The sequence below is a fragment of the Poecilia formosa genome, unplaced genomic scaffold, assembly GCF_000485575.1.
Source record: "Poecilia formosa unplaced genomic scaffold, Poecilia_formosa-5.1.2 Scaffold147, whole genome shotgun sequence".
NCBI lineage: Eukaryota > Metazoa > Chordata > Actinopteri > Cyprinodontiformes > Poeciliidae > Poecilia > Poecilia formosa.
The window spans coordinates 1430071-1455517 of record NW_006800086.1 but is presented as its reverse complement, the minus strand read 5'-3'; the positions used below and the strand labels follow the sequence as shown (position 1 = coordinate 1455517).

The window sequence follows — 25447 nt, the reverse complement described above, 5'->3', positions numbered from 1 at the left end:
GTCATGTTTATGACAGTGTTATGTCATGTTTATGACAGTGTCATGACAGTCTTATTCACCCCCCTTCAAATAAAGTGATACCGAGTATCTTTATAACTGAAAATGACCAAAATATTGTCGCTCTTGTTGAGACACATCCTTCACCATTTCTTGTTATTTTCACACAAATACAAAACACTACGCTGATATAATTTGCTCTCGATTTTTAGAATACTCTGCCAAGATTTAATCTAAGAGTACCTGGGCATAAGATTCATTCGACATGGGCAGAGAGACTGGAACAGAATCAGATCATTTCCAGGTTGACTGAGATGAGGTGTTACACCTCCACAGGTAGCCACGCTACAACACTCTTCAGTGAAAAAGTTGTTACTGACAGAAGATTCAAGTTACAGTGCTTTGAAAATGTAACTTTCTCCCTTGCAGATTTCCACTGATCTTGATTTCTTGTCACACTTCAAGGCATAAATCATTCATTCGTCAATTGTCTAAAGCCACTCAATCCTTATAGCGACGCCTGGTGGTTGCCAGTGTTGCTCTGCTGTCCTGTAGCCTGACCTTTCAGATGATCATGAGGCGTAGTAAAGATGTATAGACAACAGAAAAAAAACGGATGCTCTGAGAAGGGCTAAAGATGTTTCTCGATTGCTTCTAATTTATTTCAGATCAGAGCATCAAGTGTTGGTTTTCCAGGTCTTTCAGCTTGTCAGCCAGGTTCCTTTTGAGTGCATTTTTATTATTCAGGTCTGCATGTGGCTAGTGAAACTGAACAGAAGAAAATGCCATTAATCAACGTTAATTCGTCATTTAACAAAGAGGGCAATTGCTTTTTCCAAATAGAGTCGAGTTGCTTTGAACTGCTTTCTCTCCTTAATAAATATAATTACCACTTCAAAAATCAGATTTTCTTTGTATGACTTTAAGAGTTGTTTGATGATCCGAGTTACTTGAGACAAAATACTTCTTTCTCAGTGATGCATCTTCGCTGTCAGGGAGGTTTTAAAAACAAAGTCAGAGGAAGAACAAAAGCTGTAAGAGGGTGTTTAAAAGGAAACTACTGTTCAACATGTCTTCATCCAGGCAGCTCGTAAACTGTAACAGGGAGTGAGACATAAAACAGACACTAAGCAGGATGAATATGTTGCGTCAAAGTTGCTTGGTTTTATTGTGTGTTGAACTTTCAATGTCTGTCCGCTAATGAATGTGTTGCATTTAGAAATGTAAACTTTTAGGAAATCTCTCAGCTAAAGTCTGCATGTACTAGTAAAAACAGACTGAATTCACACAGATTGACAGATTAAGGGTTGAGATAAATAAGCCCAAATCATTAACATATACAGATGAGAGTATAATTTCTCTAATCACTGGCAGATTTGGATTAAAAATTATTTTTCATCCAGCCAAAAGGTTTGAATCTGGTAAAAAAAAAAATCCAATTAAGACGATCTAAAATCGCAGTGCTATAAACAATTTTTCCGTTTTAACAAGACTGTGTATATTATTATTATTATATATCATGTTGTCTGAAGGGAGAAGATAGTGTTGGGGTTAATAACCCGTTTAGAAAATAGTAGTTTGTTGTTGGTTGTTTTTGCTGCAACTAAGAAAAATCTCAAGCTGTGACAAATGTAGAACTCGCACAAGAACTAAAAATGAGCTGAAAAAGAATAAAATCTTCTGTCGTTTCCTCTTTCTGAAGACAAAATGAATGATCAATAGTCAAACATGAAAAGTTAATTCAACCTGACAGTTAGAAGCTGACAGAAAAGGATAGTTTGGCAAAGAAAAACTGTAAACTAATTGGATCCGTCATAGAGACAAACACACACCCACAGAGGCGCACACACTTTGTTCCCGTCCGTCTGTTCTCCAGCGCTGCAGAGGTTGTGGAAGTGTTGGCAGACCGTGGGATCCGCAGATCAAAGAGCAGCCCCCCTGTTGAGGGCTGCAGTCCCAAGGAACACAAGCCGCTATGGGCAAGAGCCAGCATCACATCCCCAGCTAATTAACCAAACCCCCTTTGACACCACGCTATTTGCATTCTTGATGTACAGCACTTGGAAAGTATCTGCTTCACATATTAAACAAGAAGCTTGTGGGTTTGTCTAAAAAGGCACCCCAGTGCTTTCAGCACAAATGCATTGGTAATCACTTTAAAACGCTGTGAGAACAACTACACAGAAAAGGTTAATGACTCAAAAAAAAGAAAGAAAAAAGGTGAATTTAAAACTTAATTAAAACAAAAGACTTGAGCGAACTTGATTGCTCTTGACTCTGATACAGCCTGGCGCATGCAGTGTGATTTTGAGGCAACCCACAGTCGAGGTACAACGAAGGACAGCTAAGTCTCGAGAGCTCTGAAGTGTGGCCTTTCGATCTCACCACTCACTGGAGTGAAAGAGTGGCGTGAATTATGGATCAACCGGCCCTAAACGGCCATGTAGATCAGCGACGGGTTGTGTTTGGAGTCCTCAATAATTAATTACTTGTTTGCTACTGAGTGGACCTAGCTTCTCTTCTGTGTGCCTTTGTGTCTGCAAACAAACACTGGCTGGCGTGTAGAGATGTGAGCAGAGCAGCAGAAGAGCCTGCTGTGAAGACCGACATCAGAAGGAAAGGTCAACAACGAGGCAACGGGGTGGGGTCAGGGATAGACTTAAGCAGGGCCAGGGAATAAAGCAGTATCCCAAGATCTGAACATCTTACTGCCGAATCTAAGAATCAAAATACAAGACAGGACCATGTATCTGAACTGGCAGCCCAAGATGGAGAGTTTTGGTCACAGAAGCAGCCAAAAGGTTTGTAGAAACTCTGGAGGAGTTGCAGAGAAAGCAGAAGGATCTATTAGTTATGCACAATATAAATTTAGTCTTTATGGAAGAGGGGGTCAAACAGAAAGTTGTTGTTACAAAAGAGAAAGGTCAAGTAGTTGTTTTGCAGTTTCCAAGCATTGTAGGAGACACAGCAAACAGAAGCTCTTCTGGTCACATTACCTACTAAAAACTACTTAGTGAAACATGGTGGAGGAAACAACGTGCTATCTTTCACCTGGCACTGGGACATAAAACTGCAAAAACACAAAATATTACCAAGTATTTTTGGTCTAGTTGCTAGTGCAAATATCTTAGTGCACTTGAAATAGGAAAAAACTAACTTATAAGTACCTTTTCAGCAACATGTAGGAGCTTGTTTTAAGTCAATAATTCCTTAATATTGAGGAAACGGTGCTAATTTCACTGGTAGATTATTTCACTTATAACATGGGGAAAATATTTTGTTGTTATAAGTGAATTTATCTGCCACACCTGATGATTGAATCATAATCAGGTGTTAACATGGCCCAGTCAAAGTTCAGGCCTAAATCCATTTGACAATCTATGACAAGACTTAGAAGTTGATGTCCATCCAATCTGAGCTGGAAATACAAACCAAAAATGTATGAGTGAAAAATTTCACTCTTTGCATGTGTAAAAGTGATCTTTCTCCCTACCTAGTCCAAAAAGACTGAACTGTAAAATAGTAATCATAAAAGAAAACATCTGTCATTTTCCTTCCACTTCAAAATTATACACAATTTTGTGTCAGTGTATGCAAATAAAACACATTGAAGACTGTAGTCGTAAAGCGATGAAATGCAAAGCAAAAGTTTGACAGGTATGAGTACATTTGCAACACACTGCATATGAGCACAGTCTCAGGCGAAGCTGCAGGGTTCTCTCACAAACCACTTACTGCCTCCAGTGTGCTACAACAGAACGACGCCTGTACAGCATATTAATGAAGTTATCTGTGTCTGTCCACTGCATCCTACAAAAACTGTAAGGACATGTCTTCCTTACCCTGTGGCCATGTCCCAATGGGTTCCCCAAAACAGCCAGCTAAGCAGACTGCAGTCAGGAGGGAGGATATGAGGCGGCTCCTCCCTCTACCCTGCAAGGAGTAAAATGATGAATTGTGCTAAATCCTATTTGGCAACTCAAATAAAAAGAAAAAAAAAAAAAGACAGATTAAGCTAGCAACGCAAAAGCCAGAAAAGAGCTGATGCAGCCGGAGCAGAGGAGGGCCCATTAGAGAGAGGCTTCTGTCTGTCTTTCTGTCCAACTGGGTGACACCCCGTCCCTTAATGAGCTGTCTGAAGTGAAACAGGAGAAATACCAGCACAATAAATTACCAGGCTTATTTCTCCCTGTTCGTCTCCCCGTAGACATGGCTGAATAATCTTTCTATCCGGGGCCCACATCATCCACGACGAACCTCTGTCCAAGTCCATGCTACAATCTGCAGGGCTATTTACATAACTACATCTGATGTTTCCAGCCAAACGGGTGACATGTTTTCTTCTACAGTTAATTAGATTCTGGAATTAGTTTTTCTAAAAGAAGAAAAAACAAACAAAAAAAAAAAACAAAAAAAAAGAGAGGATGATTTCTCTTGTGCTTAGAATAGGAAATATTCCCATTTGGAAGTGACAAGATAAAATTGTGTACGGGGCTAATTGCGTGGCAGCAGTGGCAGAATTAGAGCTGGGGAGAAAATTTATTTATGCAGTTAGGAACTAATACTCTTTTCCAGCACGAGTCTATTTAGCATGCTCGCTGTGAAGCGCTCACTCCGACATGGCGAACCTCATTAAGATAGAGCAAAGTAATTCACTCGAGGAAAAGAGCTAATTCCTCATATCTGTCTTTTCGGCTCGAGATTTGAAGACAAACTGAAGTGAGGTGCAAAGGGTGTGGACAGGCGAAGGCAGACCTTTATCCTGACATATTAAATGCAGATTAAGGAGTCAGCGGTGAGAATATACCACCACTAAACCAATGTTGACATAATTAGAGAGCAAGCTGAGTTTTATTCAAGCCAACTCTTTACAAACCTGTCAAAAAAATTTACATCTACAATCAACCCCAAAAATAAAAACACCTCTTGAACTTTTTTTATATTTCTTAAAGCAACAGCTTGTAACTTCTGTGAATTTATTTCGTAATAAGCCGACAGAGTCCATTGCAAAGTATAATGAAAATATTGGAAAGTAATGCTGTATTCCGCATGTAAAAACTGATAAGTGCGGCATGCTTTTATATGCAGCTCTCATGAATCAGAGCCTTGCAGAACAACCTTTTGTTCCATCTCTTTGGGTTTTATCTCCAACTGATTTGCACATTTACCGATTCATTTTTTATGCTCCACTAATGGAGAACAAACGTCCAGAAAACAGCCAAAAACACAGAGTTACTTAATATCAGGGCTGAAAACTCACCTATTTTCAAGTTGCCTTTGATTAATAGTAAGTGGAACTTTGTTCAGTCTGATGTGGATTTGGTTGATTATTCTGATTATGACATTTAACACAATTATTTTTGACGTAATTTCTTCTACACTTGAGATAAGGCAGAACTAATTTACAAGTAACTTTTTAATCAAGATATAGGAGCTTGTTTTAAGGAAATAGTTTCTTAATATTGATTTTTAAAACGAACTAGTTCCACTGGTAAATTATTTCACTTAACATTATTATAAATGAAATAATCTGCCAGGGGAACAAGCACTTTTTTAGAATCAGTATTGGGGATAATTGACTTCAAAACAAGCTCCTATATGTCACTGAAAAGTTAATTATGAAATAATTTTGTCTTACTTCATGTGTACTTGGATATTTGCACTATAAAGTAAAAACAGTTGGTAAGATTTTGTGTTTTTGCAGAGAAGCAAACTCAGATCTTCTAATGACCCTCTTTCCACAATAACTTTCTTTTTGCCATTTTTTTAGGAAAATGTTTGTCGAAAGAACGACTCAGTTATTCGCACACCTTCGCTGTAGATTCCTGCAGATCATCCACGAACACCACAGGCCTCCTGGCTGCTTTATTTAACACTCCTCAACTTCATTCCTGACCCGTCTTCTGTGTTATTTGATCTTCATGATGCTGACATTAAATTACACACAGGTGTACTTACTTATTCTATGGGACACTGCTTACACAGGATTATATTTACGGTACAATCTATTGAGGTTTATATAGGTTGTAGTGTGACAAAATGAGAAAAAGAACCAATAGGAGGAGTAATGTTGCAGGGCACAGTTTGTATTCAGTCTATGCCCAGCTAATGAACAGAGTTGAGCTCCTATCAAGCAGAGGAATAGGAGAACAGGCAGGAAAGAGACAGGAAAAAGAAAGTGACAGACAGAGGCCGGTCATCCGTTAACAGAGTAGTCCACATGGGATGTAGCATTTACGGAGAAAAGCCAAATGCCATAACAGTTAATCAGGCCTTGAATGCCATCTGCTTCATTACTCTTTACAACACTGCTGTGGAGCCACATTTCAAAAAATGGATGTACACTTTTCTCTATATTTGCAGGAGCAGCAATATTTGGATAAAATATTGTCACTTGTCTCCAGACTGATGTGTCAAACTGGGACACACGCAGAGAAAGGGAATGAATACATCATTTACGCAACCCACAGCAGGGCCGGGAGATGCCACGCCGTTTACTCTGTGGGGAGTTGCAAATTTCTTTTGAATAACCAAGGTCTAATTGACAGAAAAACAACGCGCTGTCACTTTGCTGGTGCGACTGTCATTAACACATTTGTCTTTTTTTTTTTTTTTTGGTACGTGCTCCGAGCCATTATTGTTTTGTTGGCCCCGATCCCTCCCCAGTGCAGTGAATACGTTTTAAAATGGTTGTGAGCAGAATGTTGTTAGCTGCGCCACGCTCCCTGGGGGGAACAAAACACGGGAACAATTGGCTCATTAGAAGGAGAGAGAGACTTCAAGCTGCAATATGGCTGGAACACACTCAGAGGAGACACACAAAGTCAGCCAAGGAAGAGCACAGATGGATAGGTGGGAGGGTACGCTGGGAGAAACAAAGGCACGTCAACGGAGCAGAGACAACTTTGTGTTCGCCGCAAAATGACGGTAAGATTGGCAAGAGAGCAAGAGACGATCTGAAAACATGAACACGTCTGAAAAGGAGTGCGGGAGGAGTTAAATGTCATGCATATTGGAGTCCAATAAGTTAATCACGTAGTCCTAATCGCTTCTACACAAATACAAGACTCTGGAATTAGTTTAAAGCACCTGTAAGGTGTGGGTATTACAGGATTTTGGTAATTATAGGTACTACAAGTCCGCATATGCCTGTAACCTTGAATTGTAAGATAACATTAAAAGACTTTTTATAATAATGCCTTATTTCATTCACACACACCTACTCATACTGGAGGCTGCTGAGGCGGGGGATTAAATCACCTTCTGACCACAGAACCAGAAGATCCACAGTCAAAGAGCTTCACTGCAGTGAAGGTAAAGTCACCCCTTTACCCATTTCAAATCAAACTAATTTTGATGCCAGATAAAGATAACCCAAGTAATAAATTGTGTTTTTATTTACCAATGGGGGGAAAAAAGCAACCCAGGCCAATCTGGTGTCTTGCTAAGATAAATATATTTTCCACTATTAAATCATGTATTAACTGTTATTATCCACATTTTGGGTTGAATTTTGTCTAGAAGGGGTTACAAAGGCTTTGGGGTCCTAGTGACGCGCAGTGAAAGCAATCATTCACACATAAAGAAAACATATCACAGGACTGAACCTTCCCAGGAGGAGCCATAATTACTCCAGCAGCCCATTGTGGCAGCGTAATGTTCTGGGCTGCAGTGCTGCTTCAAGAGCTGAACGACTTGATGGAGCCATTCAGCTCTCTCCTAAATGTGTTCCACAATTATTCCATCAAAAAATAAAGTTGTGTTCAAAACTTTTGGAATCGTAATATTTTTGTTTTTGTTTCAAACAAAAAGGAAAAAAACAACTTTTCACTTAAAAAACTAGCAGTAAAGCTAAAGTGGGAAAACACACCGGACCTCACTGTTAAGTTAATAAACATACGGAGGCATTACATAGCAGTTTTTAACACATATTTCCTTCAGATACATTTGGTATTTTCCACGCTTAATGCCACTCGACAGAGGTGCGCTGGTTAACGAATTCAACATAAAGACAGGCGAACATTACACAAGCCTAGTTTATGTACTTTACCTAGTGCTAACATTAGCTAGCATGATATGCTAACAGGGACCGCGGCAGACAAGATATGTGACTGTCGTCTTAAGTTATGTAAGATTTCTTCTTTGAAAAAGGGGAGGACACTTTAGTAGTTATTAACGGTGAAATTTTGTGAAGCTTGCTTACCATTCACATTTTGTCACGTCACTGAAGTGAGGCAGCAAGCCCGGGAGTTCGGGGCAGAGTTCTGACAGAGCAGTCAGAGTCATCCGCTTTAGTCAGCGCTAACCAATAGGAACACGTCTTACATCGCTCGTCTTTAGGCCCCGCCCAGGATGTTCATGTTTCCACCAATCAAAACTCTTCGAGTTCAATCAAAAAATGGATCGTCAAAAACTTAGGCTATGCTGTCAACCAAAACATTCTGACGTGCAAATAAAAGTTTATGTTCTGCAAATAACTTTTTCACTTACGAGACAAAAATTTGTGATTTTAATTTTTTTTAAATAGTTTTCTTTTTTAAACAAAACGTTTTTTGTTTTTGAGATAAGTTTTCGTTTTTGTTTGAAACAAAAAAGAAAAGTTATTACAATAAAAGTTTTAAAAAAATTTTTTTGACATTCTATTTTTGATTGAAGTGAAACAAATTTAACTCCATATAGTTTTAGACTTGGACTTTTTTGGTCAATGTGTCATTTAAATACTGAACCTTTTTAAACTTGACAACTCAACCAAGTAACAGGTAAACAGATGTAAACATAACTAAATGTAGTTCTAAAATTATTTGATCATTTGGTTAAACTAAATGTGACTTTCAACATCTGTGTGGGGCTTAATTTGGACATAAAAAAACTTTATCTCTAATTTTTCCAGTATTTATAAAGATAAGGACTGACCAACCTAAAACGGAAAATAAAAGCATGACCACAGATGTCCGGTAACTGGGAAAAATATCTGGCGGTTGTGAGTTTCCTTTCAAGCTTTGAAAAAAAAGGTAAATTAAAGAGTCAATGATTTTTTTTTATTTACTTTTAAAGAGGAAATGGAAAGCAAAAGAGGACGTCCACTGAAGAGAAAATGTCTTACTGCACTTATCGAAAACATTTGTACAAAGAGAATGCCAATATGCAGTTTTAACAGCATAGCAGCTTTTACTCCATCTGCAGTATACAGACTAAAGGTTTCTATTTTAATGACACACAAAGTCCACAAAAAACAAGATTTATGGATTCTTGGAAACTCTCCAGTATAGGGAGAATAAGCAGATTTTTTCCCATCATGCCATTTCTGAGTACTTTAAAGGAAAAAAAAAATCAATAAAGTTTAATAAAGACTTTTTTTTTCTGTCCACATCCTGTGCTGCACAACCTCATTTCTGATGACTAATAACACCCATACTCTTTGATTAATGTGCAATAGAAAATGGGTGCTTTAGTGGGTCAGCTTCTACATGGCAGCACTCCAAATATATTTTTTAATCTGCAATAAAGCCCTCCACTGGAAGCAAACAGGACAGCTGCTGCTATATTTACGCTCTTTATGCTCCTTGTGTGTGCCAGCGTGTCATCTCTCTTTGTTCCCAACTACCTCAACTGGCTAATGCACACATCTGTTCTCCCCATTGTTGCTCCTTATGTCTTTTACTTAGTGGCCACTGAGTTACTCACAAGGTCACTTAGTATTAAGGAGGCCTGACACTTAAAGCTTACAAAAGAGCTATAAAAGCATGTCTATCCTTGACATTTTGCTGTGCTTCAGTATAGTAACAGGGTTTTTTTTTTGTGGATAAAAGGTTTATTAACTGTTAGATCAATTGGACATTATTCAACTTTGATTGGATTTTTTTTTTTTTTTGAAAATTAGCTTATTGACTTCACAGTGCAGCACAGGTAGACTGCTAGATGAGAAGAGATACTGCAGAGTTACTGTCTACAGGACCAATTACTGCAGAGTTACCGTCTACAGAAACAGGACCTTTCGGTTAAAATTTATTCACTTGGTAAATAATGTTTGCAGGACACGGTGTGCAAGATGAGGGGAGAGAGAACCCGAGAGAGGCTGTTTATTAAATGTTATCGATTTTTACCATAATTCATCACACAGAAATAGCAAAATCATTTTTAAGAGAATCCACAAATAACGTTTTTAGATGTGCGGGTGTTTCATTTAGAGACACCGAGCCTAATTCAGTATGTGGGGGAGCAGGGTGGGGGCGTGGGGGTGTAAGACTGACTGTGTACTTAATCTTATTTCTAGAGAATGCAATAACTATGTTGGCAGAAAAAAAATGATTTTATACCCTCAGTGAAGTAAAATGGCCTTTTTGCCACCTATGGTTGTGAAAGAATATGTTGTAAAATATGAAAAATAAAATATTTAATAATTTCTGCAATGCAGAGGTTTCTATTATTGCAATTTTATCAGAACCAAATTTTACAAAATGTGATTGATCCATACAACCACAGAAACGACTTGTATCACAACATAAATTTGTCTATTTAAAAACAAAATGAAATAACTACCGTTGTTTTCCTCAGTTCTATTACTGGATGGAAAATTCAATTAGAAATAATCCACACACACTTTCACGCAGCAGTCTCTCTTAAGCCATCTTCAAAAGGTTCTCCATTCCCCACCATTCAGATGTCGAGTCAGCTTTGAGAAAAATCAACTAAATGACAATAATGATGTTAAGTGGTGATGTCTTTTTAAAAAAAATAAAAATAATACAGAAGTCTAAATTTTCACAAATGTGAGTCTGAATCGAAAGTAAATATTAAATTTCAAAAAGTGGTTTGCAAGTTGTTGTTTTTTTTATTCTAACCCAAAACTGTTGCTCTGATGTTTTGAAAGCAAGAAATATGTTCAGGTACTGCTATTTTAACTCTTAATTTTAAGTATCTACAATAACAAACCATATTTAACTGACAAAGTTTACATAATTCAGTCTTGAAAGGTATAAACTTCACTTCTAGCTGGTGATGCAAAAATCAGTCAGATCAACAATTGGCAAATATTCTCTTGATCGATTATAAATGGCTCTCACTCTCTTATGCATGTTTTAGTAAAAATAGATTTTAGATGAAAGCTTTGGCATTTAAGCAGCGGTCATGTTCCCTAACAGAGGGAGCTCACATTGTTGTTGCGGAAAGAAAACCTAATTATATCTAATTACATTTGTGTTTAAAAGTATTCAAGTTGTTTTTTTTAGCGCATCAGTATACACAGTGATTAAATAAGTATAATTAATCAGAAAATGGTTTAGACTGGCACCACTTTGAAACCACTTCAAACATTTGACATGCTGACGTGAGTGAATCTTCATTATTCAAAGAGGATCTGCCTAGCATATAATAGGTTTAATATTTTCATTGGGTCACATTGAGAATAAATAATTCTGTGTTTTCCTTAGATGGATAGTTTGATGTTGACCAATTGGTCTTTAACACCAACTTTCTGAGTCATGTTTGGTTTTTTTGTTTTCTTTTAAAAGAAGAAAACACAAGGGGGCGGGGTATTATAAAGATAACTACATAAGTGATAAAATGTTAAATCTGAAACATTTTATATTCCATCTTGAGCTTTATGTGGTAGATTTGGAAAACTCTTGAAATGCTTCACAATATTTTAGTCCTTTAGTAATTATCTTACAAACAATAACATTGATTCCAAATTGATAATTTGATCATATTTTCAGGGGGAGAAAGAGAAAGCCCTATTCCAGGCCAAATTCTATGCAAAGAATGGTCTATTAAATTTGATGAAAAGGAATTGGAATTAAAGCTCAGGTGTTTCTGGAAAATTGTTTGGAAAATAGAGAAACAAAATTACAATTGGAGTCATCAAAATCAAAGGCCTGAGTCCACCACCTGAACATGGAGGGGAGGACTCCCTGTGACCTGATGACCTCATTACGCCATTCAGTGAAGAAACGCCACATCCCACCACAAGAGCCAAGGCTGGGAGATCAGGGCAGAGGAGAACAATGAATCAGTATAGAGGGGTTCTAGATATTGACTAGTCTCACGAATTGTGCATTCTCATTTTATTGTACCGATAGGTTTTCCTCTAACTTTTAAATTAGTAAATATTTAAAAAAATGTTCAAGTCAACTTAATTTAGGATCACAATAAGACAAAAATGTTTTACTCATTTTTATTAACCATTTCATATTTTTGGGGATGTTTGGTCACCTAAACACATTAGCTTAGTTTTATGGGACATGTCCAGAGGGTTGCAATACTGAGGGCTGCGATCCATTCACTGCCTGCTGTCCCGCCTCATGATCATCTCCCCACTGAGCCGTTCAGCATTGCCTCCAAGTACAAGGAGAGTTGGAGTCTCCCCAGCCACTGGGGGGAAAGTCATCCATTGAGGATTGACCAACTACAAGAGGGCAACCAGCAACACCAACCCTACCCAGCTGTTTGGAGCTCTGATTATCCTGACGTCGGCCTGCAGCTACAACGCTAGCTACATGGACCACCTCATCTCTGTCTGCATGCGATCACTGCAGAATGTGGTTCAGGAACACTTGAGTTCCCAGCAGGCCAACCAGGGGTCACAGAGCCTAGTCCAGCGACCAGTGAGCTGGTGATCTGGTGAAGACTCGGCTGTCGGTGATGGGCATGGAGATGAGGAAGAACTTCATCCAGGTCATCCTCACATCTCCAATAGAGGCTGCAGAGGATCAAAGACCAGCAGCCGTAGTCCGAGTCCGAAGCCATAACCTGTGAGGGAACCAGCGGCGGCAATGTGAAGAGAGGACTGTCTCTGGGACTAGCCGAGACCGGGCAGGACGTCAAGCAGTTCCTAATGGCAGCCGGCACTGAGTAAATGGTGTTTGGCCCTAGCCAATCCATGCCAGGAACAGAGACCATGCTCAGCAAACCTGTGGAGAAGCAACACACCGACACCTTGGTCAACTTCCTATTTGCATGTTCGTACATACACGCACACACAGAGCACACACTCACAAAACTAAGGTTTTAATCAAATCAAATGTTAGGGAACGCCCACTTTAGGGCGTAGCTTAGACGGAGGTCAACAAAGAGAACTAGAAACTGTTGTTAGATGTCATTTTGTTCTGTTAGCCTGTAAGGACAGCATAATAAAAAAAAAATGGACCAGTGCTGCCTTTCAGTCTTAATAAAAGGAATTGATGACCTCAACTCACTGATTCCTCTTCGACCTCATACGAACCTAGCTGTAGAAAGGATAATTCTCCACAGTCATAATTGTGTCATACCTGCATGACTTCTGTAACAGTGGCACCTGACTCTGTTCTACATTGTAACGCTGCTGCCGAGGATTAGTAGTTTTCAAAATGATCAGAATCCACTTAGCACAATGCAATTTGCAGCGATTTGTGTGCCCAACTATCACAGATTAAGGTACATGCCACTGTTACCAACTTCACTAAGAGAAAACAACAGCCACTTTTTCTTAAAGAAATCTAGCTGTTCCTTTAAGAAAATCATATCAAACTTTGGCCAAACAGCTGTACCAAGTTATGGCTCATTTCCCAGCTTATGTGTGGATGATTTCAAAACCAAGACTGTATTCTTTATTTTGAGATCTTTCTTGAGCTGAGTAAAGTCCCTCCAATGACAGCATTGGGGGGATCTATAAAGGGAATAATGCATTTTAATTCAGTCATTGGATGGAAGACCTTTCCATGGCAACTATGTCAAGACAACTGTCCCAAAAAACTGGCACTGGCGCCCTCTCTCTCTCCCTCTCTCACACACACACACACGGACAGGATCCAAGGAACTCTGAGGAATATTGTATCACAGCAGCCTGTCCCTCTGCAGATGGAAAGTTTTAGGGCAGTCTGGAAGAAAGTTGAGCCGTTCTCGATGTCTCCAGTGCTTTGTTCAAACATTTTAGTAAAACTTTTAAGGACAACCCATCTATAATTAATGCACTTTATTGAATCCATAAACATCCCACACAGACCATTGTTACCAATTTTAAGGACCTGCAGTCAGATGAAAGGGATATTATACAGACCCCATTAGTTCATTATTTGTTCATATACAACTAATTTAACAGACATTATTTAAACCAGTTAAAGAAACAGCAGACTATTGTCATCAGACGCCCCAATTTTGGGTGGATTTTTTTGTAGGATTTGTGTATAATTTCCCTCAGACCTGCTGTTTTATACAATGTAATTCAAGGGCCCATGTAAATCATAAATGTGTCAAACATTCCCTTTATTTATCCCCTGGTTGGATTATGAAAAGAAATGACCCCATAGGCACAACCGTGCAAAGAGGCCTCTTACTCACCCTGGCAGGTACCCAGAGGGCACACTCCTTTAGTGATGATGAAACAGCTAAGGATGAGTTTTTTCTTAGAGACGAAGGAATTTGGTAACAATACAAGGTCAGAGGGATCTGAGAGCACTGCGTCAATAACCTGACTAAGTTATTGACTTAGTCAATAACTTAGAGATCACTCTTGCAAAGTGATCTCTGCAAGAGATCACTTTGTGGTTAATGCTCAAACTGGGATTTAATCATGTTTTGCAGATTTAACAGCTTTATTATTTAAAACACCATTCTCTGCCAGCTGGTCTCCAGCTAATAAACAGTTTCAAATTGGACTCAAACTCTTTCTAACTGGTTCACTGCTCTGTTGTCCAGGTGACAAATGGTGCACATCCACACACTTTGAATGAAAGAAGATCTTAAAATAATATGTCTGTTTAATCCTCAGGCAGCTTGTGTTTCCGATGACTCAGGTTTAAGCCTCTCTTTAAGAACACTTTGTTCTTTTCTTTTACTTCGGCCATTTATATTGTAATAGCTTTATTTCATTTTGTTCAAATTTTGTTCTTCATTCTTACAAACAGAATTTATTTGTGGAAACAGTACAACATTAAAATAATAATCACAGAGAGGTACCAATGCATTTGCCACATTTAGTCAACGATTAAAACTAAACTAGCTTCCCTTACCCATCTACTGCTGATAACATTTCACAGCTCACAACATGCTGGACTAAAATGTTGGTTAAATTTTGGTTATTGTACAAGTTTAAAGTATCATACATTACATTTACTCAAAACTTGACCCGGTTCCTTTTTGCCTGAAATGCTGCATCAGTGCAGTGAAAGCCTCTGACTGTGTTGAGGTGTAAAAGTAGAGCCCATCTTTGTTGAATTGTTGGAGAGACTGCTATAATTATAAAGTCAGGAGTCTGCAAATTACAAACCAGAGAGCAACTGTTACATTATCTTTTGAGAACATTTTTTGATAAAGTGTAAAATGTAGAAAATTTTAGGTCATTTTAAAAGAACCACTATTTTATCTTTAATTTTGGGTTTTAAGATAGCAAAAAGAAAAAAATCATTTGCAAAAAGAGGATGGATACATTTTCTTCTATTGATTATTGATGTTTGTGGCAAAATACCGTTTCCAACATGACAAGAAAAAATACCATCGCTGGTACTTTTAAAGTATTTTCGTTGCGTAAATTAAATGCAGACAAAACTGGTAAAATCTCAATTTATTATTGTATCTATACTTTTTCCTTTGTTAATTGTTGGTTCTACAAATTATTAAGAGCCATATTGTGGAAAGTTCCGGAGCCGCAGGTTGCAGACTCCTAAACCAGAAAAGTTTAGCTCAGCGACGGAACGACCTTTCGGGTGGTTTCGCACTAACAGAGACACTCGGTGTTCTTTTGGCAAGTGACAAGCTGTTCTCACCTAAAAAATATCCTGTTAGCAGAACGGCCATAGAGCTCCTCTGGTTCGGGCTAGCTTAAACCCGCAGCGACCTCTTCCGACCGCAGAGCTTCTCCACCGCCGCCATGACGACCAGGAGGAGCCGGAAGAGCGCAGGTGTTACCAATCAGGCTAATTAAGGCTGCGCAGCATCCTGAACAGGGGAGCAGGGACGCATTTGATGCTGCTACACCTACCGTGACATTTTAAAACTAGAAAAACATCTCATAGTGCTTCGGGGAAAGGTTTGTTTTCTTTTAGTTGCTATTATTTTCAAGCTAACCCCAACAAATTAAATGTTGAGCTATTAAGCTCCAGCAAACAATAACAGTATTTTCTTTCAAGCACATCGACCTTTGCTTCATCAAACCTTTCAATAAAACTCTTAAAACTAAGTACTTAAAAAAATCATAGTCTGAATCAGAACTAAGGAGAACAATACACCAGAAATATGCATGTTGACACTGAAGTTGGAGCTTGACATACATTCTTAATAACAAAATGTAAAATATTTCAGTTAAGTGACATTAAAGAATGTGATGAGATACTTGATAACCAGGTTAACTCATTGACAATACACACTAATAATATTTTTCTTTGCTAGATAAATGCAGTTAAGCCCAGAATTATTCACACTGCTAGCAAAATGTACATTTTGAATTATTTACACTCAACAAAGGAGTTTGATTTTGATAGGATATGAGTCTGGTATTTTTCAAAATATATATATATAAAAAAAAAGCAAAACGAGTGTCAGTTTTGAAACAAAAAACAATATTTTTCTGTTTAAATGTTATTACAAAGTTACTATGCTCCCTCAGATTATCTAATGGATTCACTATAACATTGAAGAAACGTGTTGATAAATGAAAAAGATCATTTCAATCTTAAATCTTCAAGAGGTAATAATGAAGTAAGCAGGTAGATAAGCACATCCATAGTACAAATAATAAGAAAAGAATAAAGTATACTTTTTACAAACAACATGCACAAAAGATAAATTTCTGCTTGAAGTAGGAATGACAAACCCATGTAAACAGCTGAGTGCAAAAGAGGGATCAGCATTGCAGTCAGAGGTGACTGTTGCATGATGTCATGGCCTGAGGCAGGAGTGATTTCCTGTACCTGTTGCCATGGCAGCGCAGTTGGAGAAGTGTTTAAGGAGACACTTGGCTGCTCTGAGGGTGATCAGGGTTAGCCATGATGGATAACAACATCCTCCTCTTCACCGCGGTCTCCAAACTGCTAGGTTTGTTCAGCAGAGGATGTTGAATCGCAAGGTGTAAAAGATTCAAAAGAAACTGCTAATAGACTTACTTAATCATGGCTACCGCTAGGCTTTAAATGCGAGGCAGACATACTGGATTTTGAGATTACGGTTTTACCTCTGACTACTTTAAATTCTGACTTCGGGGTTAAATATTTGTTCATTGTTTCATTGAAATCTTATACTTCAGAGTATAGATGAGATGCACTCAGAGGTTTATCTCTTACAAAACAGTGCAGTGCCAATAAATAAGAATGTTATTCTTTCTGCAATTTTTTTGTAAGTGTAATATTACAGATTAAAACGATCAGGGTCCCATTGTAAAGCTGTTTTAATGCTTCCACTGAGGTGGTAGTTGTTTCATATCGGCCACAAGATGGCGCCACCAGCTCACAGTCTTCTCCTCTTTAGTTCTGGTCCAATCAGTTTTTCATGCCCTTTAGTTTTGTGGCAGCGTTCAGAAAAACGCTGCCACAAACGCTGCATTTTTTTTCTCCCAAATGTTTGCGACACAAACAGAATAGTGAGATTTGTGCAAACATGTTTTCTTTCTTCATCACCGTTATTGGACTTTTTATCCAAATAAAATCTGAATTACAAATCGTATACCTTTTTTAATGCATCTGTAAATATCTAAGATGTCTTTGTCTCTTTTTGTTATTTCAAGCAAGTAAGTCAGGTATGCTGAAACCTTCCTTCAGGTGGGAAATGTCAGCTTGCAAAGACTTGTATCACAAACACTCACCATCTATCCATTACAGCTGCACAGCAATAGGTGTAAATGAGATATGACAGCAGCATCTGCCTTCCATTGCCCTGGAGGCTAACGTATGTGTGTGGGTGTGTGTGTATATGTGTGTGTGTGTGTGTGTGTGTGTGTGTGTGTGTGTGTGTNGTGTGTGTGTGTGTGTGTGTGTGTGTGTGTGTGTGTGTGTGTGTGTAGAGGGGGTTTAGACAGGCAGGAGGCAATCTGCTTAGCTTACATAAACTCATCCAGGAGTCATGGGAGATCGAGAGAAAGCAGAGAGCAGTAATAACCTGTGGATCATGTCTCCTTAAGTCAACATCAAGGCCATGTGTTTATTTATTTATTTTTTCTTATTTTTCCCCCTAAAGGCAAAGAGCTCCTGGAAAAGGACGGTCTCATAACAACACCTCCTCTAACCTGCTCGTTTCATCTAAACCATCCTTCCTCTAGACAGCGCATCGCCACTCGCTACAAAGGGCGAACAACATCTTCGCTCCCTCAGCTGGGTTTCAGTTTTCCCATGGAGCGGCGTGGAGCCTGTAACAACAGGCCACACCTATACGGAGAGAAGCCCATGATCTTTTTAAATATGTCTCTGAGAATTGTTGTTGTCATTACCGGCAGAAGTGTTATTACAGGCATTACTGCGAATGTGACAAAGGGCTGCTGAGATCACAGATGGCAACAGCAGCTGGGTGATAGATAGAGCCCAGATGGTTTCACTCCATCGCGGCCCCGGACCGAGCGAGTCGACTGCAGGATTAGGCTCACCGAGGGTGAAATGGAGCCAGGGAAGCGAGGAGAGTTGAGTGAAAGGTTAAGTGGCACCTGCAGACAACAGGCCATCGGCGATGCCATAACAGAGATGTAAAGAGCCTTGCTAGGATAGTTTGTTAGTGACCGAGTTAGCACACCGGGGATGTTTAGAGCGAGTAAAGCACTTGGACTCACTGTTGAAAAAGTCACTGTGGAATTTACAGTAACTTTCTGGCAGCAGGGTTGCCAGCCAGATACTGTAATTTTTTTACAGTAGCCACACTGTAATCTTATTACAGTTTTACTGTAATTTCATTGGAGTCTTACTGTAAATGTATTAGTTTTACTGTAAATTTATTAGTCTCACTGTACTTCTGTTACAGTCTTACTGTAAATTTAGTGCAGTTTTACTGTAAGTTAGCGTTAGCAAACAATGTTAATAGAAGCAACAGTAGCTCAACATAACTACATAAAGTATATTTTTGTCCACAAACAAACACAAAACTGCAATACAATGTTTTTTGAAAATGTACTTACCCGGTGAAAGTCATTGTTGGCCCCGCCCTCTGGCCCGTTAATGTTACCCTACGGGCGGCGAACATTAACGGGCCAGAGTTAATGTAAAGTTTTAATTTAGTAAAGCTGTAAATTTCCGCACGTGATCCAGCCGTCCAATCACATCCCATATACTTTCCATACGCATTTCAGATCACAGTAAAGAGCTGTATTTTCAAAACTCGGCCACCTTACTGGATTTTCATGATGTAGTTTTTACAGCTATTTGTTACAGAGCTGATACCTTCACAGGCCCTATCTGCTCCTGAAGGGTCCGCTTTGGCGAGTGCTAGAAAGCAAGTCGCCCATCAACGAGGCCGCTCCGATGTGTCTTTTTGTGGCTGGCAGACTGTGAAATTGTTTCAGATTTTTCACTCTGTCTGTGCAACATTTGGTGTGCCAAACGTGCCTAAGCTCAATTTTGAAAATATTAATTCTCGGAGTTTTAGACCCACAAAAGGGAGCGGCCAAATGTTTTTCTTCGCCGATAGCCGACCGTGGTAAAACGCAGCATTTCTTGTCGTAAAAATCAATAAACGCATTTTGTTTTGTTGACATGTTCTGATTTTAATTCAATCAAATAATCTGCAGTCTTATAAAGTGACCTTCAGATGGAGGCCACATCTGGACGCTTTCACATCCTGCAGCTGGAGTTGCAGAACTGTAGGGGCATGTCCTGCAAATACCCGGGTTCACATCGGGGGATTTTTGACCGCTGTAGCCAAACTCCTTCACAGAGAAAGAAAATCTTAGACCCTGAGCTTGAATCGGAGGTCTGTGCTTGTTTAGCACGGCAGACGGGACAACAGGCGATTTAATGCTGCCACCACCAAAATCAACCTGTTAACCATCTAGCAGCGTCTTCTGTTTGCCAATTCTCCTCCTTTTTTACCCTGACATGAGATCGTCCTGCTTCCTTCCCCTCTTTCTTTTTTCAGCATCCATCTGAAAGAAAGGAATGTCGATATGTGTAGCTTGCAGTTCTTTTATTGATAGACTAAAAGCTCGGTTGGATCTGTCGGACGCTTAATGCTGCAGCAATAAGTCATCCAGTCTGGCACCTTCCATTGTGCGGTGTGACAGGAGTTATTATAATTTCTCGCCCGTACAGTTTTACAGGTTAAGTCCTGTAAGATCTTACAGTAAGTGCCAAAGCTCATGACATCACTAAAACTGCTGGAGGTGACGCTCATGCAGGCAGGCTGTCCAAATGCATTTAGTACTTTAACGATGAAATGATAGTCCTCTTTTGCTTTGTTCTATGTCAAACTTGTTCCCCTATTGGCTCTTAAAGTGCCAGTGGTTGCAGATTTACACCTTACAAAGTAACTCAATGAGGAGGATAGATCACTGAACAAAACAAATGATCTGAGGTTTCTTTCTTACAACATCCGTGATCCTATTTAACTTCAGCACAACAGCGTTTTCAGAGCTCTGGCTTTTTTTTTTTTTTTTTGATAAATCAACTACACTTTACAGAAATTGTTCGTTTCTTCAGCCTCATATTGTTCAGCCTCATATTGTTCAGCCTCATATTGTTCCTCTACTCAAAATAACACTATTTACGTGTGATTCCTCTTACTCACATTACTGGTAAGTAGTCACCTTTCTTTGCCCTGCCTCCTCACCATCATCGTCACTTCATGAGAAGTCAAACCGTACGTGAATGACTCTTTCCCTGCTATCGGTTGGATGGTTTACCCTCATAGCTGACTTAAACCTCTTATTTGCCCAACTCTGTGAACACAAACACGCTAAAACCAGCCCTTGTGCACCACTAAGTCAGTTGAGCCTCTCCCGGTGGGACGCTGGGAACGCTTGTGCAGACGATTGTGTTGGCCTTTGGTAAACCTGATGATTCACACGTGATCTGGTGCCAATCTGCGGGTCTCAACACACCATCAGCACACACCTGCCCTGCCCAGCCAGCGCGATGATGCCTTATTGTGCAACAGAAGGACAAATTCCCTCATCTTCACAGATTTATTAGTTTGAAACCAAAAGCTGACTGTGGCGTATGTAGCCTGTTCGTGTGTAATGTGTATTTGCGCTTAAGCCCATTTTACTCTGGTGCATCCAAATTAAATCCAGTGCACCTGACTGGTAATAAATCGCCTAATAAGTACAATGGAGCGAAATTTAATCCCAGTGTCAGATAGGATGTTTTGTTAAAGAAGTCCTGCTTGCAGTTTACACACACGCACACACACGCACACACACAGCAAACGTGTGGGAAACTGTGTGATGGTCAGATGAAACCAAAACGAAACTGTTTGGACTGCGTGATTAACGCAGTGCGGTGGAGGAAGCCACATTGTGTTTCACTACCATAAAGCACGGTAGTGGCAGATCAGGGCTGTTTAAACAATATTTTGGGTGAGATTGTTATCCTGCCATTTTGATTTCATCCCTGTTGTGGGCTAATTTTTAAACTCGACTAAGTAGAGCAAGCGTTTTTGAAGAAAAAGGAACTGGTATCTTGTTCTTGCTGCTGAACATAAGATAATCATGAAAAAAAAACAATATATGATATAATTAGAAAATAAATGATTCCCCCAAATGAGGGAATTGATTGTTTCCTTTCTCTAAAATCATCAAACACCCAAGGCACTTTTTACGTTTCACATCCACAGTGAGTTGCTGATTCAGACTGCTCTGTTTGTGTCTTTAAAATGTTGCATGTAAAATGTGACAGGTGAAAACAGAAAAATTCAGAAAGAAAGCCAATTATTTAGAGAAAGCGAGCACTTTTAACTTGTGATTTTGACCCTCAAAGAGATAGAGAGGCAAATTCAGCTGCTGGAACGGTCCAGTCAAAGTCCAGACCAGCTCCCACTCTGAAACAGTAGTTGGTGGCAGCAGTGAAATATCTTTTAAGCAGATTAAGGACAGGGAGTTTTGATAAATTTGTACTTCCACCCACTCCTTGGAATATGTTTTATGCCATATATTTATGAAATATAAAGAAAAAAACTAAACTAAATATGCCCAGACTGCATAAATATATTATTGTAGGAGTATATTCATTTAATTCAAGATAATATTGAATTAAATGAATTAATATTAATATTAATTCAATATTAATATTGAATTATTTGGAAAATACAGATGTTTTGCTAATGTTGTTGTTAGCATTGGCCCCTTGAAGAATTTCTGGCTCCGCCCTCGGTCCAAACCCGAATCCTATTCAGAATAGCTGTGGGGAAACTATTGAAAATAAAGCTTCAGTTACCGAAAAGCAGCGTTGTCATCAACATTTTGTTTTTACATACGGTACGTGTCAATAAAGCGCTTGAAACTTTGGTTCACAGAGCTCTGCCTCACGCGAGCCGCTCCGTCCCTGCGGCCTTGACGCAGGTGGGAGCCGCGCCGACAGTTCGCACCTGTAATCCGAAGAGCTGAGGTCACACCGAGCACTCGGGACAACTTGTTCTCTTTGTCTGTCATGCAAAGCTCCCTCCCTCTTGTGTATCTGGTGTCTTCCTCCCATCTCTTGCCGTCTGCATCTGTCCTCTAACAAAAAAACAAACAAAAAAAAAGAACTAGGGTGGGAACCAGAGCTGATACAGGTGGTGAGAGAGGGATGTGCAAAGGTTCAACCAAGAGAGCGAAACGTGAGAATGGAGAGGAGAGCAGGGGAACCATTTCTCCTAATGGCTTCCAGAGAAGGCAAACACCAACCAGCGCTGCCCAGATGCAATCAGTAGTCGCTCTTTCTCTTGACGCCTCACTTAAATGAGGATTGCCTTGTTTTCTACTAAAGTGGCTGTACAGTTTGTTCCATTTCGGGGCAGAGAAGGGGAGGCAATCAGGCTGCAGCTTTGTGGAGAATATCACGTAGACCTGTTTACCAGTAATGCATAATTTAACAGGGTCTTCTCCCCCATGCAGGGTAGGACGTGGCGTGAATGTCGTAACGCAGTGAAGAACGATTACGACGACAACAACAGAGACGCTCACATAAAGCAACGTAAAGTTTCCTCGCCGTGAGCTCCTGTGACGCCTGCCTCTCCGAAAGAGGTTGATTCTGTCACAAGTTTTCCACTGTTTGGGAGGAAAAGCGCCGTTGCAGTTTTCGTCCTGTGCCAAAGGGAAACCCTGATTTATGCTGTTTACCGGAGAGCCAGGCCTGAAATTTAAAACAGACACCGTCAGGAACAATCTATAATTTGCATAACAATCCCAGCTAGCTCCTAATTTTCCCTTAAGTCTCCCCAAACAATCCAAACGACGTAAAAGCATTCAAACCGCTTGGACGTTTTTATGTTACAATAAAAACCATTAGTATGTTCTGCTAGAGTTTCATGTAGGAGATGAAGCACAAACTTGCACATAATTGTGACAAATAAGTAGTAGGATGCATAGTTTTGAATGTGTTTTTCATTGAAAACAATCTGGAAAGTGTGGTGTGCATCTGGATTCAACCCCCTGTACTAAATTATCATAAAATGAGGCCAAAATTAACTTGTTATACAAAAAAAAGGCAAGCGATTATCACTGACCAGTCTTCATCCAGTGTGACTGATCTTCTGCTACTTTGTAAAGAATGGACCAACATTTTAGGACTTACATTTGCTAATCTTATAAAGACCATACTCCAAAAGATTTGGATCTCTGTTTGCAGAAAATAAAATGGTGCTACAAAGTATTGAAGATGCAATCTACACTTTGTATGTGAAAAAACAAATGTGAAGGTAAACATTGTTTTCCTTCCATTTCCTTATTATACACCATACTTTGCCAGAGTTGGGTACTAACTAACTCAGTTATATTTACTTTAGCAATTTTTTAAGGGAAAAAAATTACTTTTATGAGTATTTTTACCATGCTGTACTTTTTACATTAACTTGAGTCTTTTTTTTTTTTTTTATGAAGCGTCGCTACTCTTACTTGAGTAAAATTTCTGGATACTCTGTGCACTGTGAGTAACTTCGCTGAATGAAGAACAGGTTTGTTGCGGCCAAAACTTCAGTTGCAGTTTTCAGTTGCAGTTTTTGTTAAAAATTCAAAAGTTTTACCCTGAAAGAAAATGATTTGGAAAAATTTTACTATTGCCCGATTCTGCTATTTTGTATTTAAAAATACCAATATTTCCACTAACTTTATATTTTGATCTGTCTGCTGATGTAATTGCTTGATATTCAGTACCTTTCTACTCTTACTTGAGTAATTTCTTGGAAAGTTTTGCTTTTACTTGAATAAAAGTATGTTGAAGTTGTGCTATTCTTACACTGGTACAATTTTTGCTCTCTCTAACCACATCTGATTTTTGTCAATCCCATTCCCACTGATGAAGAAGAAGGTCCACTGGGAGTGAATACTTCTGCAAGGTAGATTAAATCCTGAAAAGATCGACGTAGGTCAATAACTATATAAATATAAAAGGTTCTGTGTTTGCACATTACATTTGTACATGCTGAACATAGAAAAAGGGGAACTAGATTTTCTAAATCTGGCAAGCGTTCTCTGCTTTTTGTACCTTTAAGGAGCTGTTCTTGTGTGTGAGTGTGAGGCCAAATAAGGACGGATGGACGGTGGAGGAAGAGAAGTGCGTGTTAATATTTAAAGCAGGAAGGTAAAGGAAGGGAGGACAGAGAGCTGGAGCGTCAGGCTGGATGTTGCACCAGGTCATCAACAGAATAAGGAACATTTGTCCTGACAGAACCCAACAGGAGCCACCTTTCAAACAAGGCGGCGTGTGTTGGAGCCCCTGGGGGCGGGGGAGGTATCGTGTTTATCACAGCTGTTTAATATGTATGTCAGAGCCAATGTGTTTATGTGACCGCTCTTTGGCTTGGGAGCCAATCGGTTGAAAGACCATTGGAGGGGTCCCTCTGTGAACACTTGGCTCCAGCCTTTAGAGCGAAGGGAATAACAATCCTCTCTATGATATCTTCCACATGTGCTTCATGATCCGCTCTCCCGTTTTTTTTTTTGTTATTTTTTCTGGCTGTTGTGTCCTTCATCAGATGTGCTGGAGTTTGGACAAGACTGACAAAGGGGAGAACGATACAGAGGGGTTAGAAAAGGCAAGTGACATGAAAATGTGACAGATTTTTAAAAAAATGTTATTTCTCTGTACCCCCCCAACCCTCCAATCCAAACAACTACACAAACACTGTGACTGAAAGCTGAGTTTCGCAGGGTTTGGAGGGGGCGAGTAGCTGAGGCAGAGAGGGATGGATAGATGGATGGATGTGGGAGAAGGAAGGGAGCGAGGCGCTCAGCAGAGCCACTGAGTCTAGACTCCAGATGTTCCGGCAGCAGCAGAGTGGGTGCTTTGGCCCCCACCAGGCTGCGTTGGGAGTATCCCCAACACATGTCCCCACGCCGCCTGTAAATCAGCCCAGCCAGGCCTCAGGCAGCACC

At 39.6% G+C, this 25447-nt stretch overlaps 1 protein-coding gene and 1 long non-coding RNA gene across 3 annotated transcripts in view; both read right to left on the bottom strand.

The window, feature by feature from the left end:
• sulf2a (sulfatase 2a) overlaps positions 1-8280 on the bottom strand; it is a 78355-nt gene extending 70075 nt beyond the window's left edge. The window contains exon 1 of one of the 2 annotated variants that reach the window (XM_007563419.2): positions 8201-8280. The gene's annotated coding sequence lies outside the window, so the exon portion shown is untranslated. Of the gene's footprint in view, positions 1-3839; positions 3915-8200 lie in introns of those variants that run through there. The other variant, XM_016677088.1, reaches the window with a different exon arrangement.
• A 3872-nt stretch (positions 8281-12152) lies between these two features.
• On the bottom strand, positions 12153-12911 carry LOC107837499 (uncharacterized). The gene is made up of 2 exons (XR_001663521.1): positions 12434-12911; positions 12153-12366 (listed from the first exon to the last, which is right to left on the bottom strand). It is a non-coding gene; the product is annotated as an uncharacterized LOC107837499 (long non-coding RNA).
• Between the last annotated feature and the right edge of the window lie 12536 nt (positions 12912-25447).